Raw genomic sequence first — 27752 nt, 5'->3', positions numbered from 1 at the left:
TGCTAAAAGCACACGGCCATATTTCAGTGCAGTATAAGCAGGCAGACACATTCTGCCCAAATAAAACTCATATTTAATTACAGATGCTGAAGATCGTAAAGGAACCAGGATCCAGCTCAAGCCCTTAACACGCCTCTCCCGCTTTGCAGTGCAGCAGGTTGGGACCTCATTTTCCTCTGTCTGTGATTACAAATAAATCCCCTTTTAAAAGACTGCCAGATCTGGTTTTGTTCTTATTTTTTAATCATCCTTCTAATCTCCCCAAGTACCTTGGAGCCTCTTTGGTGCAGAGCTGTGAGCCAGGAAGGGAGGAGGAGACCACAAAAGCCATGGATGGGCACAGCACAGCGCGTGATACAGCAGCTTAGTGCACAAAGGAGAAGCGCAGCCCCAGCTGCAATCTGGGTGCTGGTGTAAAGAGCAGATTTGCAGCACTGCATCTGGATAGTTGTGTAAAGGGCAGATCCCATGGATACAGATAACAGCAGCCCTGAGGAGAAGGACTTGGGTGTTGGGTGAGGAGAAGCTCCCCATGACCTGGCTTCAGTGGGCGCTTGAGCCCAGAACCCCCCCGTGTGCTGGGCTGCACCCCCAGAGCGTGAGCAGCAGCTCAGGGAGGGGATCCTGCCCCTCTGCTGCGCTCTGGGGAGACCTGAGAGCAGCTCCAGTGCCTGAAGGGGCTGCAGGAAAGCTGGAGAGGGGCTTGGGACAAGGGATGTAGGGACAGGCCAAGGGGAATGGCTTTAAGCTGCCAGAGGAGAGACTGAGATGAGCTCTTAGGCAGAAGCTCTTCCCTGTGAGGGTGCTGAGGCGCTGGCACAGGGTGCCCAGAGAAGCTGTGGCTGCCCCATCCCTGGCAGTGCTCAAGGCCAGGTTGGACACAGGGGCTTGGAGCAAGCTGCTCTAATGGAAGGGGTCCCTGCCCATGGCAGGGGTTGGAGCTGGAGGAGCTTTAAGGTCCCTTCAACACAAACCCTTCCAGGATTCTATGATTCTGTGAAATGATATTTAGTGACAGACCAAGAAATTGATGTAGTTGAACATCTGAGATGAGACCAAACCAGTCTTATCTGTACAACCTCCCTTCTGCTTCTCAAAGCTCTGGGATGGCTCCATGAGAGAAAGGGGAGAACGCCTTAGGAAAGCAGAGATGATATTTCTCTTATGCAGGCAGGCTCAGGCCCAGCAATTGAACTCCTACTAAATATAAGCACTTACTAAGTTTAAGCGCAGAAGGACTCTCAGCAGCAAGTCTCTCACCCCGCACTGAGCTGTATTTTTGCAGATTCATGGATAAAAAGCTTAACTGCTGACAAATGAATAACCCCCCTCACGCAGAATCCCAAACCAAACCCTAGGGTGACTTTTCTTCTTACTCCAGTAAGAAATGACAATGACAAGCACCACTTCCTCCTGCCGGGTGCCAAGCAGGGCGTCTTCTGAGCAGAGCCAAGCGGGAGAGCTGCAAAACACAACCAGGGGCAGGGACTGAGAGCCCTCGACCCGCTGGGACAAACATCTCATCCCGCTGCAGTCACTTGCAGCGGCACCGGGCCATGCACAGCTCTGCGTTCAGGTCCCCACTGCTGCGAGGCAGATGTTACAGGGGCTGCTCAAGGAAGGAAACCAAATTGACCAGCAAACCCCATAGCAGGAGGGACACGTCGGCTGGGATTCCCAGCGCTGCCCGTGGAAGAGCAGTGAGCTTGTCCTCGGTATTCCTGCAGCATTAATATTTCAGGAGTACATGGATCCGGTACAGTGGCTCCCAGGATGCTGTCAGATTCTCTTTACTTGGAGTTTCTGAGAATAAAATCCTGTTTGCTTATAAATTCGTGATGTGATGGAATTCTCACTGTGCTGAGAAGAGGCAGAGAGCACAGCACAGCACTGTGCCTTGATGGAGCAGCGGGTCCAAGCTCAGCATCCCGGGAAAGCCACGTCAGACTTCATCATCCACACTGCTCCTGGTTTTATTTCCCTTAGTGGTGAAGTACAGATGGATTATATATGTATTTCCTCATAAACCAGAACTGCTGAACACCAAGAACATGCGAAAGTCAGCAAATACAACAGCTTATGCTTCTCTAAGGGCTGCATTTTCTAAGAGGTCAGAGCCAGATCCTAAATCTGTGCTAGGAATTACCCCAACTTGAAGTATTAAAAGTAAACAGGGACAACAGAATGTGCACGCTCAGGTGAAACCAGGCAGTGCATTGAAAACGTGCTCTGCATCCATCAGTGTCAGCTACTGGAAGGGAAAACAACCCCTCCTGCACAGACCTGCTGCAGAATAAAGCCCAGGCGTGGATAATTGCTGCAGGGAGACAGGAGCCCACGTACTGTTATTTTTATGAAGCTGCAGGGGAAATGAAAGCCTTTGTGCAGCTGGAAGGAGTCTAAAATACAGGTGACACTTCTCTTTGGTCTAAAGCTGCAATCAAAATGCTCTCCATCAGCATGGAACGCCGCTGGCTGGTGCTTCCAGGGACTCCTCCATGCAGGCAGCTTGGAGATGCTCTGCAGAGTGAGCCTCATCTCTGAAAGGGGGTAACCTAAAAATTGCTGGACTTATTATGTGCATCCTTTTCAACACCCTTTGCAAAAGCCAGATGTCAGAGCATAGCTAGGACACAAGAACTATAACGTTGACATTAGACAGAGAATAGGGGGCAATCCGGGTATCCAAAAAGCACGTGAATGGAGCACACTGTGAGAGCCATCTTCTCCAGCTGCCATGTGCAGATGGGACATGTGGTTTGTAGCAGCACTGGTAACGCTAGAAGGATGATGGGCTCAGCAGCTTGCAGGCAAAGGAACGCTTTTCACCACGGAGATGTGAGTGTGAGCAGGGCTGAGGCTGCTGGGCTGCAGTTGGGCTGGAAAAGCCTTCAAGGAGCAGGCTGGAAAGCACTGAAGGAAGAGGGGACGAGGAATAACACACTCACAGAGCAGAGGCTGTGTGCAGAAGACCAAGATGGTCAGGTTTTTCATACCCTAAGATAAGACCCTGAAAGAGCTGGGAAAGCACCTTGCAATTAGGAACTGCATCTTACACACATCTCAATCACAGTCTCTTGTTTCCAGGCTGTTAATAACAAAACAGGTGAAATTAGATGAAATTCAGTCCTGTCAGTGTAAAATAACACATGTGGAAGAAAGCTCCTGAAGAGGAGCTGAAGATGATGATCGGTGCTACCACATGCAGGAAGAATAGGACTAGGGACTGAAGGAGCAGTTCTACAAAGGGGGAAACAACACAGTGAAACCCATGCCACAACTGGGGATGTGGCTGATGAAGCTGTGGCTGCCCCATCCCTGGCAGTGCTCAAGGCCAGGTTGGACACAGGGGCTTGGAGCAAGCTGCTCCAGTGGAAGGGGTCCCTGCCTGTGGCAGAGGTTGGAACTGGAGGAGCTTTAAGGTCCCTTCAACACAAAGCAGCCTGGGATTCTGTGACAAACTGGGATAACCACTTCACCTGCTTCCTCCTGAGCCAGTCATGAGGTGTTTCAAAGGAAACATGAGCCAATCTCCTACATCCTGAACCTTAGCAAGAGGTAAAAGCTTCAAGCTGTGTACCTCGGAGTTCCAAATCAGGGATGGAATTGTGCCCCACAGCAGATCTGCAGCACACTCAGAGGGCAAAAAAAGGCATTCAAATACTTCACACACTCACATGTGACATTCTGCAACTGCAACCATGTTCTAATCATGAAATGGAATAGTTCATCAAAGAGTCAAGAGTTCCCTCCCTCTCCTTGCCAGGAGACAGCAGTAATTTTTCCATAGAAAAATCAGCTTGTGACTAAGGTGATAAGAGGCATCTTTTTCTCTTTTAAACAACCAGCCATCCCGCACCAGTACAACCGCCCTTTGCCTGCCACAGCGAGAGGAAACAGAGGAAAATGGACTTTTACTGGAGATAGAATAAAACAATGGAGAGGCCAAAGACAGAAGGTGGACAGTGATGGCCAGAGCTGCTGCTCTCCCAGCTCCACTAAAGCCTCACAGAGCAGCAGACCCAGGAGCAAAATCCAGCAATTCAGGACTCTGTAGCAAACCTTGTCTTTGCAGAGGGAGGAGGATGCTCGCAATCCATCCTCCTTGCACCTCATAAACGGTCTAGTGCATGACACGTATGTAACTTAGGGAAGATATGCACTGGGCAGAGCTGCAGAACAGGGCTGGGATGTGCAGAGTCCAGGCAAGAGCTGCCAGACTGGAGCAGGGAGCAGTTATCCCACAAGGATTCAGTTTTCTGGGACAACTTCCACATTTCATTGCTGTTAGCACAGAGCAATTACACCTGAGAAGTGGTTTTTCCTCATCTTCCTCCCTCCTCAAGGCTGTTATCAGCCACTGCGGCTCAATCACAGGACAGTGAAACCCAGGCAGGAGTTTTGCAGAGGTTCTTAGGAGGATGACGTTACCAGCCCTGTGGTGGGGCAGGCAGGTACCTGCACCAGAGGTGCCCAAAGTCACTGCCCAGGGATGTGTTTCCCTCCCCTATATTGTTCCACAGCTCAAAGCCTGGTTTTGAAGGGAATAGGTTTATTCTAAATTCCTCGTTGCCTTTAGGCAATCTGTAAAGACCTTAAGCATGCTTTTCAGCAAGCCCAGGCCAAATATGGGCTATCACAATGCCACAAGGCTCCATGATGAGCCGGCAGCTGCTTCTGCACCAAAATGCCTCCGAGCATTAAATCCTGGAACCCCAGCCTGGTTTGTGCTGGAAGGGACCTTAAAGCTCCTCCAGCTCCAACCCCTGCCACGGGCAGGGACCCCTTCCACTGGAGCAGCTTGCTCCAAGCCCCTGTGTCCAACCTGGCCTTGAACACTGCCAGGGATGGGGCAGCCACAGCTTCTCTGGGCACCCTGTGCCAGCGCCTCAGCACCCTCACAGGAAGAGCTTCTGCCTAAGAGCTCATCTCCGTCTCCCCAGTTTGAGCTGTATAAATATCACATGATGAAACAGCAGCTGCCTGAAAGTGGGGCTGAAGGTGACTGATACCTGTGGGGTGATGGATCAAGAGGTAGTGGCTCTTTTTTCCAGAGGCTAATTATATACAAAAAGGCATTTAGTTACCAATGCTGCTTTTCTTCTCCAGCATTTCCTATGCACCAGCCCTCTGCAGGTGGACACATGAGGAGAGACAACTGTCCAACAGCCTCCACTCCAAATATTTGGGGAAGGTGGATCACAGCAGGGGCCACAGGGCCCCAGACACATCCCATACGGTGGACTTGGACCAGCAGCTCCCTTTTGCATCACATCCAGAGCATGGTCTCTGCCATCCATCCTGCTGACAGTTGCCTCGTCACTTCAGATTAACAAAGTCATCAGCTCCATTTAGAAAGCAATCAAGAACGTCTCATTTTAATGAGACATTGGTTTGTTACCGTTGAGCTGAACAAGGTTGCTTCTTCCTAGAGATGTTTCTATTGAACTGAACTGCAGCTCCATGTCCCCAGGCAGCAGCCAGTGCTGTAAACCGCTCCCCCTGCAGCTGATACCCCACCAGCTGGTTAAGCAGTGCCATGAGCTGAATTTCATTACAGCACTGAGCACTCCTCAAGCAGAGCAGCAGGGCTGTGTTTCATGACAGATGAGCCACCTCTTGCCCATCACCAGCTGTTGAGGGGCTCCCCCAGCTCCTGGACACAAACCCCTGGCAGAAGGTGCCAGCCCAGCCTAGCAGCATCACCACGACCCCTCTTCTGCTGTCTCGAAGTACACCAAGCACTGAATTTGAATGTGTGCATTTGATTCTGTAAATACTTAAATACCTAAACCTGTCCAGTTTGTTACTGGGCATATGTAAGTTAGAGACCTAAAGAAAACACTGGTGGAAACAGATAAAATACAGTGGAACATACGGAATTTGCATGCACTGGTACCGAGCACTGCATTGAGCTGCCTCGTGCCATTACCAGGTTCTATTTAAAAGCTTCTAGATGAGCAGCTTTGCTTAAAGCTGTCTATTACCTTCTCTGGCTCGTGAGGGATGGGGGAGAGGAACCAAAACATCCCCAGCCTCCTGAAAACACTCAGCTGAGCGACACCAAAGAGGAGGGCTGGTGGGGAATTCATCTGAGGCTGTGCCTGGTGCATGGGGAGCACAGGGAGAGCTCTGTGACCTGGGACACCAGCCTGCCCCTGCAGCCCTTGGTTCTCCATGCCCAGCCGAGCAGCACTGTATTGGGTAATGGTGTTGAAAGCTTTGAAGTTGTGTGCTTCAAAGATAGATCACAGAGAAATAGCATCCTTCTCCATCTGGTCCCACGAGCATCGTGTCCACCCGTCACACATTCCTGGGGGGGTCCAAAGGTGTTGGAGGCCTGGTTACCCAATGGCACTGCTCACAGGCAGGGTTCAGGCACTCACCAACAGCCTCCATCATAAACTCGTTTCCAGGTTCATTTCCCTCATGTTTCTGGAAGCAGAAAGGATGTCCTCTCACGGGAGGGGATAACTTCAGCACCACTGTTAGGTTACCTACCCAAGCTCTGGGCTGCTACAGATGAGGAATTGCTGGGCTGTTCGTGCTCAGCAGCATTCATTAGTTCTTAACGCACATGCAGTGACAAAGGAAGCAGGGGAGGCTGCTGGATTAATGGGAATAATGGAATTTCTCCTCTCTGCACAAGGTTGAGAGAAACCCATTGCATGTGCCTGCCCAGGCCTCTGCAGAAAGCTCCCCCGACCATGGACCCCATCACAGGGATCCCCTGTCCCCGCTGCCCAAATTCAGCCAAACCCAAGGAGCCCCCAAGGCTGTGCTCCTGCTGCTCTCCCCTTCTTGCTCCCTACAAAGGGCTTCCAAAGCATTCCATTTTTCCTGTTGCTAAACTGGTTTCACTACCGGGGTGTTCATACGCTGCCTGAAAGCCCCTCCTGCAGCTGCATAGGGCTGAATCCAAATGCTCTGAACCCCTGGTAGAGGAAAGCCAGGTGAGGAGGAGTGTTACTTAGGGTGACATTCTGGTTATTCAAACTTGCAGCGCCTGGAGCCCAACCAGGCATTGCATTCCCTGTAGGAATTGCACAGCCAGGGAATCCATTTGCTCCAGGCTGGATGGGGCACACAGGGCTCAGCCAGCCCCTCCTGCCTTCCACAGGAATAGAGCCCTGGATCACCCAAATTCCTCCTGCCAGGGGCTGCAGGGAGGGAGGGAGCCCAGCTGGGAGCAGGGGGGTGTATAGGAGTGTACCAAACTACAGTTAGTGTGCAACAACTGTACCTACCCCATGCACAGAGCCCCAGATGCGGCAGGCATCTTTAAACAGATCACTACTGGTAAGGAAAAGAGAGCATGAGATGCTCCAGAGTGTCTCTTTCCCCCAGGTCATCTTCTCTCAGGCACATGCAGTTAATATTTAAAGGATTCTCTCCAAATCTGTACTGAGCTGTTTGAGATGCTCTTTCTTTTGCCCATAATACAGGACTATTTCTGGCCACCAGCGCTGTGAGGCAGCCAAGAGCACTAATCCAAATCACCACCATACCTTCCAAATGCAAACCCATCATCAATATTTGCTGTTTATTTACACAGAATCATTCGCTCCTTTGATTTGGCAATTCCAAGCTTGGCGAAGCTCTTCCCACCTTCCACACGATGGCTACAGCATCCAGACTGCAGCTGGGAGGGCACCAGGGCAGTGGTACAAGTACTGAGGTGCAGCTGAAATAGTCATGTTAGGGCAGAGTTAGGCATCTCCCTTTTTTTCTAGGGAAGTGGAGCTTTTCCCTGTCTCCTTGGACACCAATGGAGTTAAGTCTTATGGAATTTAGTCTGATAAGGAAGGGCTGAGGGACCTGGGGGGTTCAGTGTGGAGAAGAGAAGGCTCAGGGGGGACCTGATGGTTCCCTACAAGTGCCTGACAGGAGGATGGAGCCAGGAGGGGCTGGGCTCTGCTCCCAAGGAACAAGGGATGGGACAAGAGGAACCGGCCTCAAGCTGCCCCAGGGCAGGTTTAGATGGAGCTGAGGAACAATTCCTGCCCCAGAGGGTGCTCAGGCATTGGAACAGGCTGCCCAGGGCAGGGCTGCAGGCACCGTCCCTGCGAGTGTTCACACAGCGTGGAGGGGAGGCCTCAGTGCCATGGGGCAGTGGTGGCCGTGGCAGGGCTGGGAACGGTTGGACTGGGTGAGCTTGAAGGGCTTTTCCAACCTGGCTGATTCCAAGATTAACAGCCCTGAGCACATGCTGCTCTGAAACTCAGGTCTCCCTGGATTTTACCCATGGGCTGTCCTGCTCATGGTAGTACACAGGCTCCCTGGGGGCTGAGCAGCTCAAAGTGCTACCTCCATCTGCAGCCACGGGGTCTTACACCGTGTGGTAACTCTGCAGCTTAAGGCAAAGTTTGGCAGGCACCACATCACCTCCTGGGGGGACACTGTCTGCTCCCTAATGCGTGAACAGCAAAGCTTCCCCATGCTCCCAGCTATATCTAATGGCACAGTGTAGACAGAGATTCCAATCTGGACTCGAGCCTCTGATCTCACTGCGGTCCAGACTGGATCACAGCTATCTTACCAAGCATTTCAGAGCATGAGGATAGGCATGGGCAGCAGGACACCGTGCACCTTGGGTGAGCCAAGTGTCTTTAATCTTCAGCTTATGCCAAAAGCGATCTGCAGAGCAAGGTGGGAAGGAGCTTGTGGGTTTCTTTCATCACTGGCAGAGAAATCAAAGCCAACACAGGGCCGTGAGCCATGCTTGGGTTTAGGCAGAGTCCTCAGGACCCACCACGTTTGCTCTCACTGTGTAACCTGTGTTTGTGCTGGTGATCAGGAAAAGGCTCTGCCCCCAAAACATGCATCGTCTCCAAGAACGAGAGATCTCCCCAGACCCACACCCAGACACAGCTCCATGCCACAGGACAAAGCATCGTGCAGAGAGCAGATGGGGCACAAACTGAGGCAGAAGGCAATGTGATGGGAGCAACAGAGAAGTCCTAGCACGGGGTTAACCAGGAATCAGCAGAGGATTCCACATGGGTCAACTCATTAACAGCTCTCAAAAGTTAGGAAAATGATGAAATTGCACATTTCACACCACATGTCACAGGTTTATCACTGTGCCAACCTGTCCGCCCCCAGGCATCCACGAGTATTGTCGCTCTCCCTCCTGGGACGCCAGCACTGGCGTGCCCCTGAGGAGACAGGGAGCTGGGCTGAGGATACCAGAACATGCTCCCCCTCCAACCTGACCTTTATTTCCCAGCTCTGCTCCAGTGATAACCAGCAGTGGTGTGGCAGTGGGGGCATTTGGGTCATAATGGCCACATCCCACTCAATTCTGGGGAGACAGATAACAATGCAATAGCCAAGGGCTAATCCTAACCTGACCTCTATACAGTAAATAATGACATGTACCTCACCATTGAATCTTGTCAAATCACTGTCCCATTTACTACCAGACTTTGTTAAATCACAGCTTTATACCAGTAAACACCATCTGCCCAGAGAAGCTGTGGCTGCCCCATCCCTGGCAGTGTTCAAGGCCAGGTTGGACACAGGGGCTTAGAGCAAGCTGCTCCAGTGGAAGGGGTCCCTGCCCGTGGCAGGGGTTGGAGCTGGAGGAGCTCTGAGGTCCCTTCCAACACAAACCAGGCTGGGGTTCTATAAAACATATTTCTACTTCTCTTAGAAGCTAAGTGTGTCACTGCATCCGTGACTGGTTCAGAGGAGGCTGAAAGCAGCAGTGGACTGAGACACAATGTGAATGAGCCCAGAGCCTATAGAACATAGCACAGCCTCAGCCACGGAAGGGCAGTACTGGCTTTGCTTGGCATCAATCATTACAGAAATAGCAAAGGAGGCTGCTCAGAACTAGGAGAAAAAGGCAACAAGGTGATAAAAACCGTTAGCACCATGTACATGTGATGTTTCTGGAGCTGAGCAATCCAAAAGGTTTTCCTCTGAGCAGCCCGAGGTCCCTGCAGCAGCTGTGGGGCAGCAGAGGCAGGAGCACACTGCAGCCTGGGGGCTCTTCTCCCCTTGTTCATCTTGCCCTGATTGAAAGGAGAAGTCTCCCCTATGACAATGCACTGAAGCTCATACTAGTTAAGATCAAGGAGGTCTTCAGGAGCAAATCTGGGCCGTTACCTGCTAGAAAATGGGTCTGTGGCTGCCCTCTTGGCCATGACACATCACTGCTTCCCAGGCATCCGGATCGCTTCTTTTCACAAGGAAAACTGCCACTTTTAGCTGCACAGGGATAAATCCGGGTGTAAGTTTTGACTTTGCTCGCTGCCAAAAAGAGTCTCTGGGGGCTGTGCTACAGGGATAACACTGAGGCTGTTATCCTGGATTGACTCTGCTGTTCCACCAGGAATAGATTCTGGACCTGTATCTGCAAACTGAACTCCGTGCTGGGGCTTCCCTGCGCGTGCAACAGAGCTGTCACTTCTGCTGCGTCCTGCCACCAATCTGCCTGGTGAAGAGGTGGAAGTGGGAAGAAGAGACCTTGGTTTATCATGGCCAGGTTAAGATGCAGCGAGTGAGCTGCTAGGAAAATACGCTTTGCCTTGCGGAGCGGTCAGGTTGGATGTGGAAGCGACTGGCTGAAGAGCTGCAGGACCCTGAGCTGCCACCTTTCCCACAGCTTCAGTCAGGCTGCAGTTTGCATTTCCTGCTATTTATGGACTTTTGACCTGTGCTACTCAGAGGAAAGGGCTCCGTCTGCTCCATGTGGGCCTCCCGGGGGTCCTGCAGGGTCAGCTCCCCGCTTCACCGCTCCCACAGCACACAGGGTGGGGGGCTCACTGGAGCCACTGGTGTGCACGGGGCAGCTGGCAATGTTCAAGCACCTTCAGATGTGGATCTGCTGCCGGTGTGGGTCTTGCTGCAGCTCAGGCTTTGGGACATGGCGACACGCTGACAGATCTATGGGTGTCCTCTGTATTGACTTCAAGCCAGCAGCCCCAGCCTCCTCCATGCAGCAGACCAGGCAATCCAAGCACCCTTTATGGCATCCAGTCCAACCATTGCTCAGTCTGAGGCCCATTCCATACCCAACAAGATACACCTGCTGTCATTGATACCCATTGTCCCAAGAAATGACACCTCCTCATCCCCTCCATCCCCTGTGCCAGGGGCGGGCACCTCGCCCCTCCCTGGCTTCACCCAAGCACCCCCCACACCCCTTCTGCCCTGCATCCCCTCCATGGATGTGAGGATGAGGTTCATGAGCGCCCAAGGGACCAAGGCCCTACCGCCATGCGATGCATTACAATCAGTGTATCAAAGAGAATAAAGCACAGACCTTTAAGAGCAAAGTCTTGAAGCTCTCTACAGGGGAGTTTTCAAAGGGAAGCAGCTTGCTTTCATATTTCTTTTACATAGAAGGTTTTACAGATTTTTGCCATGTTCAAAACAAAATGTTGGCTCAGATTTTAGATCAACTTCCCTTTGGAAAGCGCTAGAAAAAACCCGAGATGCTCCAGCTGCAGCTCCTGGGAGCAGGGGTGCGATCTCTCCCAGCCAGGATGCCTCCAGGAAAGGTGCTGAGGGAGCAGAGATGGACCCTTCAGTGCTGGCTGAGCCAGAAGATATCTTTTTCACTGAAGAATCCCCCCAGTGCCCCACCTGGAGAAGGAGACCTGGGCCACCCTGCGGTACTGCAGTGACCACACTGGGTACAACTGTGTCTTTGTGCCACTTACACCCCCCAAAATGGGTCAGCACCACTGTGGGCGATGCTACATCCAGTCTCCTTAAACACACCCTGGACAACCAACCTGCAGCTGACCCTGGGGCTGAGCATCGGTTGGACTTGATGATCTGAAAGGTTTTTTCCAACCTACTTGGTTCTATGATTCTGTGGTGCAGGCCTTCACATCCCAGCTCAGCATCTGGAACATGGGAAGAATCAATTCCCCTGCAGCCAGGGCTGATGTGCAGTCGCAGGCTGCATGTGAGCCCCAGCACAGCACCGAACACCCAGGAGCTGCAGCGAGACTGGCTGCAAGGGGTTCTCATGAAGCACAGCACCAGCACTATCATACTGCAGGCTTATAGCAACAGCTTGCCCTCATTCGGCTTCCAGTGCAAAATGATTCTAATGGGAATGGAAAGTACTCAGCACATTCCCTACATAAATCCCAGCCTGGTTTGCACCAAAAGCAGCATCAAAGCAGGAGGATGAGTACAGGTCTGGAGGGCTGAGGAAAGGCAGCTCCAGCTCCTCCCATGCAGCCAGCACCCGTTTACAGCTGGTGCTAAACATCTCCAATCAAAATAGTTCCGAATTGTCTTAAAAGGTTACAAATACTAGAGCACAAAATTGGGACTTTTCCTGAATAAATGGGTCGCTATGGAGACGGGGCAGAAAAGTACCAGAGACTGCTGGGCTGCTCTGCACTTAATCCGTTTGCAGGAGAAGCAATTAATAAGGAACACCAGAGTCTCCCTCCTTGGGATCCGGGACATCCCAGTCTCTGAGGCACACCTGGGATATGGCACAACTCCCCCTCCCCCATACACACACTGAAGTGCCCCACAGCCATGGGTGACAAGACAGACGTGCATCCTCGACGCAGGATGCCCACTGCATTTTGTAAGGGAATTATGGCTCATGTAAAAACGACTGGATGTGTGCCACACGCTCTTCCCATTAATGTGACACACTCGCCTCTCCACGGATTAAATTGCATTCCTGGAAAGCAGATACCTGGTGTCAAAGCAATGCCAGGAGAGGAAATATGACTGCTGGCTGGTTGCTGGCTGGGAGCTTGGAGGCAGCACCCAGGCACAGCAGGACAGCAACACCTTCACCTGCCATCCCTTTCCAGCCTGGGTGCTCCTGTGTCCAGCTCCCTGCTGGAGCCAGGCTGCACCTCCCCTGTGTCTGGTGGGAGAGCCATGGCTTCTTCCTTCTCTGTCACCCCAGGTCAAGACATTTCAGACAATTCTATCTGCCTTCATCCTCCAGAGCCTGTACATCTCACAGGGAAACGCGAAGAAAGGGTTTGAGGAAGCGTCCATTGACACCTGAGCGCTTCATGCAAGATTTAAACCCTTCATGAAGAGATCTAAGAAAAATTAATTTATGCCAGTAGAATTGCATGTGCTATTGCTTTGGCTCTGCCCAGAGCTCCCAGCTGGAGCCGGCTCTGTCGTGTGCCCAGCATGGCAAACAGGCACTGCAGGAAGTTTCAAAGGGAATCACAGAATCCCAGCCTGGTTTGGGTTGAAGGGACCTTAAAGCTCACCCAGTTAAAACCCCCTGCCACGGGCAGGGACCCCTTCCACTAGAGCAGCTTGCTCCAAGCCCCTGTGTCCAACCTGGCCTTAAGCACTGCCAGGGATGGGGCAGCCACAGCTTCTCTGGGCACCCTGTGCCAGCGCCTCAGCACCCTCCCAGGGAAGAGCTTCTGCCTAAGAGCTCATCTCAGTCTCCCCTCAGGCAGCTTAAAGCCATTCCCCTTGGCCTGTCCCTACAGGCCCTTGTCCCAAGCCCCTCTCCAGCTTTCTTAGTCTCTTCAGGTATTGGAAGACTGTTACAAAGGATCCAGAGAGCTTTCACTTGCCTTGGATTGCTTTTCCTGGTGCTCCCTAGCTGTTTTGATGGTTTGGAGCTTTAATCCCCACCTATGCCCTGTGAGATGAAGGGCACGCAGCCAGCAGGGCAAGGCCACAGGCAAGGAAGGGATGTGAAAAGCCCATTTACATGAAGCCAAGCAGAAGCAGTCTTAAGGACAGGTGATTATAATCCCTCAGCACTTTCAAGGGTGCATCTTTCAAACACTGCACAGGGAAAGGCTTTTTCTTTCTCTTTCTTTCCCCCAGCCTCTGCCCTGGGGACGAGCTCTTGGCAAGCACGAGGTCCAAGCTCAGCCCTGGCCGAAGGAATGCTGCAATGCACAAAGTCCACCTGAGGTGCAACAGGGAGCAGACGGCCCCAGCAACACGTGTGGGCATCCTGCAACATCCCACCAGCTCACCTGGACCTGCCCAGGAGGGTTTTCACTATCTCACAGGGATGTGGACGCTGTTCTGTGACCCAGCTCAGAGTTGGGCAGCTCATTCTCCAGAACTGACCATATTTACCATTGCCTTTCTAGCCACGCTCTGCTAAACACAGAAGGGGCAGGCACAAGGGCTCATCCCTCTTCAAGGTCACTGAGGGGGAGTCACAAAGGCACTGAAAGCCCTTCGTGGACAGAAAGTACCGTGAGGAAACATCTTGCATGCACACCCCCATGTGTCTGCTAAACAGCTAGCAAATTGCTGTCTCATACATTACACCTTGATGTAATTCTGCTTCATTCTATTTTATTGACAAATCCTTTTCCTAATTTATCACAGCAACGCTATAGAGAACAGCCCACGCTGAGGTGAGCACTGCCACCACCAAAGGCACCGGGTGAGTGTGTGTACACACACCGAGTAAAAGCCCACACGTACAAGATTCTTAATGAAATATGGTTTGTCAAAGCAAGTGAAAATATGAAGTTACCTTTGGTTTCCTTTCCCCAGTGCTACTGAGTCATGTGCATTCAGATCAATGAGAATAAGAGATGAAGGAGCTGTGCCTCGCTGTGTTGCGCCTCGGCCGAGATGGAGCAGCTAGTGGGGAAGAAGACACAGAGCATTATTTATGGCACATCCTCAGCACTACTTCAGTGATTAAATAATTAGGGAGAGAGATTAAAAATTACCCTAAACGAGCTGAATTTTAAGGGCTCCCTCCTCCCTACCTGTGCTGGCTGCTGAGATCTGAAATCATGCATTTTTATAGCAGCTGGCACATAAGATACGACAGCAGGATAAATACGTACATTTGCAATAGGACCAGAAACAAAACCCATCCCGTGTGTCTCTGGGTGACTTGGAGGGGTTGGGTCTGCTGCCTGCTCCGGGACCAGGAGATGGATGTGGAACAGGACAGCACAGGCAGACTGGAATGCCTGCTCAGAGGCGCTGCACTCAGGGCTTCAGAGTCCCAGCAGGGCTCTGGAGGAACAGGCCCAGCTCACAGGGGAGCAGTGACAGGGTGCCCTTCCCTGAGCAGATCTGGGTGTCCCCACATGGGTGCTCTGCTCCTGAATGCAGGAACAGCCAACCTGCAGTAGGAACAGGGAACTAAAAGGATGCTCTTGATGAGCCCAAACACTGTCAGACTGCTGGCATCCCATCTCCTCTGTACATGGAGACTGTGGGGAAGATGGAGACGGTGGGAAGGGACAGGGTGTGCTGGAAGCAATTTGAGCAGAGAGGTTGTGACTGGTGCCTGATCCACTGCCCACCAGGACCTCCATTCAAATTCAGCTCCTGGAAGAGTGGGGTGAGGAGCTGCCACCTTCCAGAGCCCCACGAGCAGCCCCTGTGCAGGGACCACTAGCCTCTGAAGACGTGTGCCCCAGCAGATGATAGCAAAGGGGTCAGTTATTAAAAGGTTAGTACAGCAATACCCTTAAACAGGGAAGAAAACTTCCTAATGCAAACATTACCCTATGCCTGGAAGAAAAATGAAAAATAAGGGGTTACTGTCTTCTTCCTACTCTTTTCCTTCCTATTTTAGCATTATATTTCAAGCTCTTAAGAAGTGGCGAATGCTCCATCCCCAGCAGTGTTCAAGGCCAGGTTGGACACAGGGGTTTGGAGCAAGCTGCTCTAGTGGAAGGGGTCCCTGCCCGTGGCAGGGGGTGGAGCTGGAGGAGCTTTAAGGTCTCTCCCGACCCAAACTATTCTGAGAGTCTGTGACAACTGGGAACCTGGAGAGAGGCACCCCCGAGGTCAGCAATGCTGAGGCTGTGAGCTGTGAGCTGTGAGCTCCAGCCAGCCCCACACCGACCTTCCCAACCGGCCAGAAGCACAGACACATCAGAGGTGCCCACTGCTGTGTGCATACACAGAGCACAGAGACAGCAGCCTAAGACTGACAAAACCCCAAAGTTCTCACTCTTTCCCCTGCAAAGGAGATGAAGAAGTATTAGTTAGACAAAGCACTCAATGTCTAGATAGAAGACTGGTGGTCCCTTATCAAAGTGGGACCCCTACCTCTGTATCCATGCTACACCTCCTGGGCATGGCAGGAATGACAATCAAGTCCGTGTTTCCCTTCCCAACAGGGTATGATGTCCTGACACAGAACATGAGAAAAACTTGATGGGTAGAGTGCAGATGGGCATGAACCAGAGGCAGATAAAGCCAATAAGACACGGTTACATGTCTGTGGCCCTGTGAGCAAGCCCAGGTAGGTGGGCCAGCGCTGGGTCACGCCAAAAGGAGAAGTGCTTCCCTCCTTGCATCCTCTCTTCACCTTTCTGTACGTGCACAGATTTTTCCCACTTTGGGTCCTGTTGGTTTGTGTTCCCACTCGTTTCAGCTGCCAGAAGCGCTGAGCTGCTTTGGCACATGGGTGTTTAAAGTGAATGCCTTTTGTCCCTCTGCTCGAACACATCCACCCCGCGCTGAGGCTGATAAAGGCAGCAGCAATTTCCTGCTAAGTGGCTAATCCAGGGCAAATCATAATGATTCATCAGAGGAACGAGTGGCTGTGGCTGGCAGAGGAGCTGCTCTCCACATCCAACCCGGCATTTTCACGCAGCAAACTCCCCTTTTCTGAATACCTTTTGGTACTTTAATATTCCACAGATTTTTTTAAATACCAGCAAAGCCAAAAATCTGGAACATCTCACAGCGAGCCACAAACTTCCTGAGAAAATCGCACATTTTGGCTCAGCTCCTGGTGAGAAAGGGCCTGTAGGGAGGTTCTGGGCTGCCAGGGCATATGTAGTTTGCAAGTTATTAATAATTAATACATAATTCCTAGTAGAGACCTTCTGAAGCAGCGCTGGATTGTGCAGAGCCTCCCCAGAACAGAGCCGCGCTGCGCAGCCCGGAGCACGGCTGTGCACTGGGTATGGTACAAAGTGACACTTCCATCCGCTCCCCCTACATGAGGCCTTTCAGACCTCCGCCAAATACCTTTGGTTTTTGGCAGTTGGGCAGCATTTTGCCACAATATTTTTATACAGGGCTCCATCTGCGGACTGCAAAAGCAACTCGAGGAACACCAGACTTAAATGGGGGCACAAGAACAGCTTGCTCACACATACACAGACCAAGCAGGCTGGGAGAACAAAGAGCGTTTGGGTATTGACTCAAAGTCAAATCAGAAAGGGAATTTAGGAACTGATTTTTCAGCTAGCTGGAGTCACTGATACTCAGATGGGGTGAGGAGAAGCTCCCCATGACCCGGCTTCAGTGTGCCCTTCAGCCCAGAACCCCCCCGTGTGCGGGGCTGCACCCCCAGAGCGTGAGCAGCAGCTCAGGGAGGGGATCCTGCCCCTCTGCTGTGCTCTGGGGAGACCCCCCCTGCAGCCCTGATCCAGCTCTGGGGCAGCAGCACAAGAGGGACGTGGAGCTGTTGGAGCGAGGCCAGAGGAGGCCATGGAGATGCTGTGAGGGCTGGAGCAGCTCTGCTCTGGAGCCAGGCTGAGAGAGCTGGGCTGGGGCAGCCTGGAGAAGAGAAGGCTCCTGAAGGGGAGACCTGAGAGCAGCTCCAGTGCCTGAAGGGGCTGCAGGAAAGCTGGAGAGGGGCTTGGGACAAGGGATGTAGGGACAGGCCAAGGGGAATGGCTTTAACCTGCCCGAGGGGAGACTGAGCTGAGCTCTTAGGCAGAAGCTCTTCCAGCCCAAACCTGAGTTTATGATACCTGGCAGGAACCAGAACCTTTCCATCCCTGATGGATGCAGCTGCCTGCAGTGAAAGCCTCTGCCAAAAAGGTGTGAGTTGCTCAGCTGCTCACTTCACTGCTAGAGTGACAAGGCACATCAGCAGGAAGGGCAAGAAACTGACTGCAGTAAATCCCCACATTGCATTCCAAGTCTTGGGACATAAAACAGGAAAAAACTCACTACTACCTGAGAATACTGACGTAAAACTGGAAAAGACAACCAGTGCCTGCGAATTAGACAAACTGAACTGTAGCAGCAAGCACACGGTAGAAATCCATACCCCACATAACTCCTAGAAGGAGCTGAAGAGCTACTTCACCAAAGGCAGGTCTTTCAGCAGAGGAGCTGCTGGGGTGATGGGTGTCTGCACCAGGAGGCACTGAGCACCCATCAGAAAAGACAGAGACATTCAGTGCAGCACCAGTTAAACTGGGGAGACCCTTTCGTGTCTCTGGAGGACATGGTGGCCAGGCCAGTGCTACCAGGGCTAAGGAAGGAGGAAGGAAAATCCATAGAACTCAAATAATCCATCTCACAGGCTTAGAGCTGCCACTCTGTAAACCCTGCACTGGCCAGGTCCTGTGCGGCTCCTCAGCAGCACTGACCTCCAGAGCTTCAGCTGCAGGTTCAACCTCTAATCAGTACCTTCCACTCACTGCCACTCGTCTCAAGACACAGTTTTGTCATTACTTTTTAAACCTGAAACGTGTCCCTGTGTCTCCTCACATCCACAACATCATCTCAGGATGAGAAACAATAAAGCTGGAGGCAGAATAATAAACTCTGATTCCCCAGGAGCTGTCTGGAGCTTCCCAAGCCCCCAGCAGGAACTCTGAGCCTTTCCCCACGCTCCACCTCTCACACCACCAGGTTGTCTATTTGCAGCTCTCGCTCACAGACACGCATCAGACCAGGCTGTCAGCTTGGCTCACAGGAAGATCTTTGAGACAAAAAAACCCTGCAACTGATGCTACCAAAGAGCTGAGTGCCAGTGATGGGTAGTGGGGATGGGTGGCATAAGACAGGCTGCTGTGGGGAGAGCATCAGGCAGCACCAAGCAAAGGTGTGCTCTGAAACCCCCAAACCCCCCATTTTTCATGCAAAGCATAAGCCTGAGGCAGCTTTATTCTTATTTCATCAAAGATAAATACAGCTGCTCACAGTGCTTGGATTTATTGTGTGCGCTTCAGGTCCCAAGCATTCCCACACAGAAGCAGAGCAGCATCCTTACTACAAGATAAACCTGGATTTCTGATGCAGTGGCATCTGCTCTGCAATAGCTTTAAATTAAGTGGTTGCCATGGGAACAGATGCTCCCACACTGCTGGGTCTGCCTCATGCTGCCACTCTGCTCACAGCCCAGGTGGGTTTCGGGTTAACCCCCTACCACTACTTCATCTTGACTAACAGAGCTGGACTGAAGCACCAAACCTCCAGCTCGAGCCTAGGATTGACTGGGTGCTGCTTGCTGCTGAGCTGCTCTGGGGTAGGGGTTAGGCTTGATGATCTTAAAGGTCTTCTCCAACCTGGTTGATTCTGTGACTCATTTTAGAACAAGTCTTTCTGGATTCAGGCTATTTTTGGTACCCCAAGCTCCTCCTCGATGCACTGCCAAAGCATGCTGAGGACCTGGAGAACACCTTGCTCAAGTGCCAGTGCATTTTGTTCCTGTGTTGTCAAAGCACCCGGAGCAGGTCTTACAGGCCTGTGCTGTCCACAGGCACTTACCCAGGACCTGAGGAGTGATGCTGTCCCACAGGTGATGGTTTGCGCTGTTTTGATCCACCCAGCATCCTGGTCCTTGTGTGGGGGCTGATTTCAACATAAAATCACAGAATAGTTAGGGTTGGAAAGGACCTTAAGATCATCCAGGTCCAACCCCCCTGCCATGGGCAGGGACACCTCACACTAAACCAGGTCACCCAAGGCTCTGTCCAACCTGGCCTTGAACACTGCCAGGAATGGAGCATTCACAACCTCCCTGGGCAACCCATTCCAGTGCCTCACCACCCTCACAGGAAAGAATTTCCTCCTTAGATCCAATCTAAACTTCCCGTGTTTCAGTTTTAACCCGTTACCCCTTGTCCTGTCACTACAGTCCCTAATGAAGAGTCCCTCCCCAGCATCCCTATAGCCCCCCTTCAGATACTGGAAGGCTGCTCTGAGGTCTCCACGCAACCTTCTCTTCTCCAGGCTGAACAGCCCCAACTTCCTCAGCCTGTCTTCATACAGGAGGTGCTCCAGCCCCTGAGCATCCTCGTGGCCTCCTCTGGACTTGTTCCAACAGTTCCATGTCCTTTTTATGTTGAGGACACCAGAACTGCACACAATGCTCCAGGTGAGGTCTCACAAGAGCAGAGCAGAGGGGCAGGATCACCTCCTTTACCCTGCTGGTCACGCTCCTTTGGACGCAGCCCAGGATACGGTTGCTTTCTGGGCTGCAAGCGCACACTGAAGCCGGCTCATGTTCATTTTCTCATCGACCAACACCCCCAAGTCCTTCTCCTTGTCCTGCTCTGAATCTCTTCTCTGCCCAACCTGTAGCTGTGCCTGGGATTGCTCCGACCCAGGTGTAGGACCTTGCACTTGGCATGGTTAAACTTCATGAGGTTGGCATCAGCCCACCTCACAAGCATGTCTGAACACATCACATCTGAACAGCATCACTGCAGTGTCTGCAAACCATTTGTGGTGTTTGGCATTTGAAATTTAAAATGCTTTCCCAGACTCTTCTCCAGAGGAACATCCGCTCCTGCCGAAGGGAAAGGGAAAATCCAGTTTCTTCTCAAATAAAACACTAAGGATCTGTCAGCAAGGAGGTGGGAAATGGCCCCTGTCATGCCACCTGGCAGAGCAGCCCACCAGACACAGCAGGGCAGCGGTCACTGCTGCGTGGATGTCACCCATGGCAGCACCAGGTCCAGAGGGGAGGAGAGCCCCAGGTGCCCCCAGCCAGCCAAAGGGGCAAAAGCTGCTCTCGGTTAACCCCAGTGAGGAAGGCTCAGCACACACTTTCCAGCTGCATTTTCCCCAACATCTGACCTCAAAACACTCTCCCAGTTCTGGTTTTGCTGAGGTGTCATCATTAAGACCATGCCTTTGTTAACGTAAGCCAAAGAAAACTCCCAAAGCTACTTTTCAGAGGATGTTCTGGTTCTCCAAGGTGCACACACTATACTACAACACGTACAATGTCACTGCTAGGATTTCACCCAATTGCACTAACCAGGCAAGGAAAAGCTTCCCCAGAGAGTCACAGGTTATCCTGGGCAGCGACATTGCAAACTTCCACTGCAGAAGCAGCCAGTATAGTTCATGTTATATGTGTCTGAAGAAAGAGACTACATTCTGTACCCTCTAGGGGTTGCTTCACAATATCAGCAGCCGTTCCCACATCTCAAGGTTTCACCAAACCCACCTTTTCCAGGGAAGGCACCAGACACTTCCAGTCATTTCTGGGTAGAACACATATATGGGGCACTTCTGATTCATAAGTAGTTACCCTGCAAGTACAAGTGGAGTAAGCACCTCTTAACAATTGCTACCTAACTGCTCTTTCCATAAGCTTTTGGTGAGGGTGATGCTGGTGGCCAGGCTGACGGAGGACCAGAGAGAGCCACGCTCCTCAAGGCACAAAAGGAGATAGGAAACAAAACACACCAGGCAGACATAAGCCTGCTTACACCAGCATGCTGGAACTGAACATCTTAAAGGATGCTGAGCGCTCAAAGAAAAGCAGGTTCACTGCTGCTGGACCAGGCTGGTGGCGGAACTCCTCCTGAGAGCACAGTACATACAATGGCAGGAGAACACCATTAAAAGCAGGGAGGGAAAACCAACCTATTTCACTCCTTTGCACTTCTTTCTGTTAAAGAGGAGATTCTTTCCTGGGTTGATTGATTCCCAAGACTTTTCTCAGCAGCAATCCTAAGGGCAGAGCTCAGCACCCAGCTCCCCAGCCCAACTCCAGGCCGAGCTCTGCAGCACTGCCTCAAATAACCTGACAGTCATATTGCTACAAACGTGAAACCAGGGACACTTGGGCAAGGGATAATTTCAGTTGGGAAGAAAAATGCTGCTCAAAGTTATGAAGTTTATGAATAAGCTTCATCCTTATTTGAACAGGTTTTGTCACACACATTATTCACACACAGCAGCACCAAAACACAGCAGAAAGGGAAGGCCAAGAACGCAGCCAATGCAGCTTGTGCAAAGCACTGTACAATTAGAAGTTAACACCAAACCTGAGCACAAAACCAGGATCTATTAATAGGCTTCTTAAGTTTTCATAGAGGAAGATGAACTCTTCCTATAGCAAACTCCTTAGTATGCAAAAATGTCCTTGTCTTCACAGCACCCTCTGTACACCCATCAAGGTGTCTCTATCAATGGCACAAGGCACTCTAGCTTGTCACCAACTCCTGCACCACTCCCCACCTCTGCTTTTCCAACATCCATCTGCTCCAACATCTTGACCTTCCTTTTATCACCCAAGCCCCACAACCTACACAACACTTCTTGTGGTGTGCCCTCTCTTCTTGGGGGATCACCCTCTTCCATTGTGAGCCTCGCTGTGCTGCTGAGCAGCTTCACAGCAGCAGCTCTGGGTACTGCCGGCAGTGAGTTACCCACAGCACTGTGCACAGCTGGAGGTGAGTGCAGGTGTTGGTCCATGAGACCTGGCTTCAATGTGCCCTTGAACCCAGAACCCCCCCGTGTGCAGGGCTGCACCCCCAGAGCGTGAGCAGCAGCTCAGGGAGGGGATCCTGCCCCTCTGCTGTGCTCTGGGGAGACCCCCCCTGCAGCCCTGATCCAGCTCGGGGACAGCAGCACAAGAGGGACGTGGAGCTGTTGGAGCGAGGCCAGAGGAGGCCATGGAGATGCTGCGAGGGCTGGAGCAGCTCTGCTCTGGAGCCAGGCTGAGAGAGCTGGGCTGGGGCAGCCTGGAGAAGAGAAGGCCCCTGAAGGGGAGACCTGAGAGCAGCTCCAGTGCCTAAAGGGGCTGCAGGAAAGCTGGAGAGGGGCTTGGGACAAGGGATGTAGGGACAGGCCAAGGGGAATGGCTTTAAGCTGCCCGAGGTTGAGGAGACTGAGCTGAGCTCTTAGGCAGAAGCTCTTCCCTGTGAGGGTGCTGAGGCGCTGGCACAGGGTGCCCAGAGAAGCTGTGGCTGCCCCATCCCTGGCAGTGTTCAAGGCCAGGTTGGACACAGGGGCTTGGAGCAAGCTGCTCTAGTGGAAGGGGTCCCTGCCTGTGGCAGGGGTTGGAACTGGAGGAGCTTTAGGGTCCCTTCAGCCTAAACGAGGTTGCAATTCTATGCACAAATTCTATGATTCTATGACACAGCAGCACAAACCCCACAGGCTGAGACATTTGCTGAACCAAAAACATTTAAAAGACAAGTAAAGAATTGAGGGCTACTTCTAAGGAGCATTTAGTACAAGATGGCCTTGTGGGAGGTACTGGTGTCAAGATATGAGCTGCTTCTCTCCAACAAACCCATACCTAACATTGGCACATCTCCGGTGGCTTCTGAACCAACAGGAAGAAAGGAGGAGAACTTCAGAAAACTTATTTTATTTGAAGGATAACTGTTGCTGACCAACCAAAAGCAGAGCTGCGCTGAAGCTGTGAGGCTTGCTTGGTACCTCCCATCCCTGTGTGCACAGGTAAATTTTAGCTGACTTATTTCAAGGAGAAGTCTTCAGCAGTGAAGCTTTCCATGGGCTGCAATCCTGGAAGCTGTAGGAAAGCCAGGGCAGGAACAAAACTTGAATGAGAAGCCTTCAAATGTAGCAACAAAAAGGAGAAGCAGAAAAGCAATGATTACATGGTTAATCAGGAAAATAAAAGCCTCATTTAAAAACAGTGCCATCCTGTAAGGAAAGGAATGATGGAAAATAGACGTTATATGAATTGCAGAGAGCATTCTCCTGCCAGAAAGGGAAAATCCAAATCCATTTTCCAGAGAAACAGCGCTACTCAGGGCTTTACGGATCTTCAAAGCACCACACCAGGAGAAGTTTAGCTTCACACTTTGTTCTTCAGTTTAGCTCATTTTAAAGCCCTGTGTGTGGCAGAGCTCTTCCCAGAGCCAGCCTTGCTCCAGCTCTTTGTTTCCTGTAATTTCCCATCACACGTGTTTCACTCAGCCCCACGATGAGTCTGAAACGCCTGGGCTGATGCCAATGTGGGCTCTCCCAGGCTGCTGCCAGGGAGGAAGCATGGACACAGCATCCTAAAATGAGAGATCAACCACCTGTACACTGCTGGTCCTACTGGTGCAGCTACAGACAGGTATGTCTCTAGAGATCAAAAGATGTCCCAAACCATAATCCATAGCCATCAAGACAGGTAGCGACCAACAGGCTTTCCAACAAGGCATCTCAAGCTGTTTCTGTAGGCACCTCAGGAAAAACCATAGGTCAAAGACAAGCATTTGCTGTGACAAGTTCTTCTGCACCTCCTGTGGCTGAATGGGATCGTAGCATGAGCACACGCTGCAGTTCCATGGGGCTGCTCTGAGGCACCACAGGTTTCAGTGACCAGCCGGTAAGTCAGCTCAACTGAGCTGCGGTGATTAAGCACATTGTAGTACCAGCCTCATTTATACTAACAAACATACTACTCCACTTCATCCATAGTTACACTTCTACCCTGCTCATTTAATAATGATAATCCTGATTAGCTATGAAATCCAGCTCTTGCACTTTAAGCAAGTTCAAACTTGATAGATTCAATTTTTTATATATATATATACAGATTCATATATTTTGTTTTAACTACCCTGAATCGAGGGAGAAGTTCATGGACATTTTCATGCAAAAAAAAAAAAAAAAAAAAAATCAAGATTTAGCACCTCATCCAGCTGGTAAAACAAACCAGCACCTGCATTCAAGGAATACAGATCAACCTCACAATGAGAACACCCACAGGTTTGGTGTATCTGGCCAGCACAGTCATGACTGCCTGCTTCTGCTTACCCTGAGCCAGGGATGACCACTGGGCAGAGGCAGCTTATATGGTGACTTCAATTCACCTCCTTTTCCCCTGAACACAGCATTTCTCATAGGCTCAGCCTACTTCCAGCCAGAAGCTCTTCCCTTGGCCTGTTCTCTGCCCCTGGGTTTTCCTTTTAACTTTCTCCTATCCTGCAGGTTTGGGGGGGGTAAATGATTAGTTTCCCTTTCCAGACCTACACACACAATGCAGTTATCAGCTAAACCCTCCTGCCCAGTTCTTCTGTAAGGAGCCGATTTTCCTCCAGGACAGCACTGGGGTGAAGGTTGTTGCAAAGCCAGCAAGCCATCAATGGGTGAGCTCCCCCTCTGAGCCCAGGACAGCCTCATATAACACCCTATACCCCAGTCACACCCAGGAGAAGGCAGCACTGTGGATAACACGCTTTGATTTAAGCACCTCATCAGCTGAGATGGGAGTTTAATTACATCTCTCTACATGTTACACCACTGCACACACACAAACACTCCCATGGAAGTTTACTGGGATTAGGCATGGGAACAGCAGCAGCTTTTTCCTTGGAGCTTCATGCTCTCCAGACCAGCCCTGCCTTCACCCTGGGAGGGCTTTGCAGGGAAGCAAGAGCCAAACACCAAAGGCATGAAGCAGTTCTGCTGTGAATCTCCATGTGCACGGTGAAGTATTTTTCCTTTAATTAGATATGTACAGCTCTGAGGGCACTGGGGGATCATTATGATCCCCGCTACAACCCCAGGAAACAAAGCTTGCAGTTCCACACTTGCATCTGAATAACATGAAGAGAGCAGCTTACAAAACAGCAATTTGCCTCAACGCAATTCATACAGCCTCTGTCGCGATACATGGAGTAAATGGGCCATTAAAGCCAGAAGGGATATTGGTATTCCTAAATTGCTCCAATTTCAGAGGCTCCAGAGCTCCATGGAAATGCCACAGTGCACAAGTATCCAGGCGATGGCTTTTCAGCCCACAAATATTTAAAGGCCGCTGCAAAGGGGTGCTGCTGATGTCCGAGATGTACCCAGGGAACAAAGCAGACACCAAGCTGCAGCCAGCGGAGAAGCAGAATCACCGAAACCTGGAGGAGACAGAAACGGGCCCTTCCAGAGGAGCTCGGGTGCCCACCAGTGCCTAAACGGAGCTCGGGGGAAGAGAAGCTCCCTCCGGAGAGCAGCCCTCTAAGCACAGGCTGTCTGCGCAGGCAGCGGCATCCCCCGAGGGTGCTCTGCTGAAGGGTTGCGCTGGCTGAGCCCTGCTGCCTCAAACAGTGCTGGAATCCTCCAGGGCGGCCCTCAAACCGTGCGGTTGCTTCCTCGGAAGGCAGCATCGGGAAGAAGGGGAGTTGTTAAGGCTGTCGCTATGAGAACCTCCGCTGTTGTGCTGCTCCCATTGCTAAGCAACGCTGCCTCAGGCCCAGCCGCGCCGAGCTGCAGGCGCTGGTACCTACCGCCCGTTCCCATTCCCGTGCTGCAGCCCTGGGATGCTGCCGTTCCACCCCAGCTTCTCCTTCACCACCCTCTGACCCACCAGCTTGCTGGAGACCTCCTTCAGGGGGAGCTGGTGCCCTTCTTGCACTTCTGGCTTCTTTGGGGATAGGGAGGTTTGGTGGTGAAGCTGGATCCATGTGCTGCCCCACAACCCAGCCCCTAAGTGGCTGTGCTGGTTGGTTCAAGGCCAGGGGAGCACAGGAACAAGCAGGGAAAGGCTGGGGTTGTCCAAAGCCAGGAATGCCAAATGCTCTGCAGCACAGCCCCGGGCTCAAGGAAATCCACAGGTAAGAGATAGAGCAATCACCTGGCACATCAGACACCAGCCAGGCCCTATCAGCTGCTCCATACTCATTCCAGAGAGCTCAAATGTTACTTCAGTACACCCAGTACCGGTAACTGGATGTGGGGAGCACTTTGATGCTGCTCCCCCTTCACCTGCTTTTATCTGGATCTGTTCTGAAACTCCCTTTTGATGCCGAACCTGTAACCAGCCCATTTCACTCTGGGTGACCCCAGTCCACTCATCCAAATGCTTTACAGCTTCATTTTACTCTGTGGCACAAGTGTTCAAGTGGCTTATGGCTGCACCCGCTACATTAAATGTGGCTATAGAAAATGGGCAACACTAATAGCTCCAGTAGCACCTCCCAGCATCACCAAGCGGGGCTTCTCCTGGTGACTGTATGGTTTATATGGCAGCAGGTCTGCCCTGATTCCGGAAACAGCCTCCAGCGTCATTCTGGCTCTTGCTTTTTGCCTCTATCATGCTGGGAGCCCCATTACATTTCCTGTCATAGAATTGTTTCAGTTGGAAGAGACCTTTAAGTTCACCCAGTCCAACCATTCCCCAGCCCTGCCAAGGCCACCACTGCCCCATGGCACTGAGGCCTCCCCTCCACGCTGTGTGAACACTCGCAGGGACGGTGCCTGCAGCCCTGCCCTGGGCAGCCTGTTCCAATGCCTGAGCACCCTCTGGGGCAGGAATTGTTCCTCAGCTCCATCTAAACCTGCCCTGGGGCAGCTTGAGGCCGGTTCCTCTTGTCCCATCCCTTGTTCCTTGGGAGCAGAGCCCAGCCCCTCCTGGCTCCATCCTCCTCTCAGGCACTTGTAGGGAGCCATCAGGTCCCCCCTGAGCCTTCTCTTCTCCACACTGAACCCCCCAGCTCCCTCAGCCCTTCCCCATCACACTCAGACTCGTGGCCCTGCTCCAGCTCCGCTGCCCTTCTCTGGCCCCACTCCAGCACCTCAATGTCTCTCTCATAGTGATATCTACCTTATTTTTACTATTTTCTTCTGATGGAGTCACACACCAAAGTTGGATCTTCATGGAATTCTTATCTTCTCCAAGCACACTTTTATTTCTCTGAAAAGCCATTTTGTGCAGGGCTCCACCTGACTCAGCAGGGCTGCTCCCTGCACACATCCAAAGCGCTGCCTGCTGACATCAGGGACAAAAATAAGTTTTTCCTGAGCTTTATTTCCACAAAGCCTGCGGTTTCCACATAGCTGAGACTGAAAGGAGGTTTGCTCTCCCCCAGAGGTCACCACTAAGCCACTGCTACCGAAATGAA

At 51.7% G+C, this 27752-nt stretch overlaps 1 long non-coding RNA gene across 3 annotated transcripts in view; it reads right to left on the bottom strand.

The window, feature by feature from the left end:
* LOC133277667 (uncharacterized) overlaps positions 1-27752 on the bottom strand; it is a 73297-nt gene that overhangs the window by 21494 nt on the left and 24051 nt on the right. For all 3 annotated transcript variants that reach the window (XR_009746275.1, XR_009746274.1, XR_009746276.1), the window contains exon 2: positions 14468-14577. This is a non-coding gene — a long non-coding RNA (uncharacterized LOC133277667). The remainder of the gene's footprint in view (positions 1-14467; positions 14578-27752) is intronic.

The sequence above is a fragment of the Pezoporus flaviventris genome, unplaced genomic scaffold, assembly GCF_033815535.1.
Source record: "Pezoporus flaviventris isolate CSIRO_AGI_PZ_B2104156 unplaced genomic scaffold, CSIRO_AGI_Pfla_v1 ptg000059l, whole genome shotgun sequence".
NCBI classification, from domain to species: Eukaryota; Metazoa; Chordata; class Aves; order Psittaciformes; family Psittacidae; genus Pezoporus; species Pezoporus flaviventris.
The sequence above is the reverse complement of the archived record's forward strand: the minus strand, read 5'-3'. Positions and strand labels throughout refer to the sequence as shown.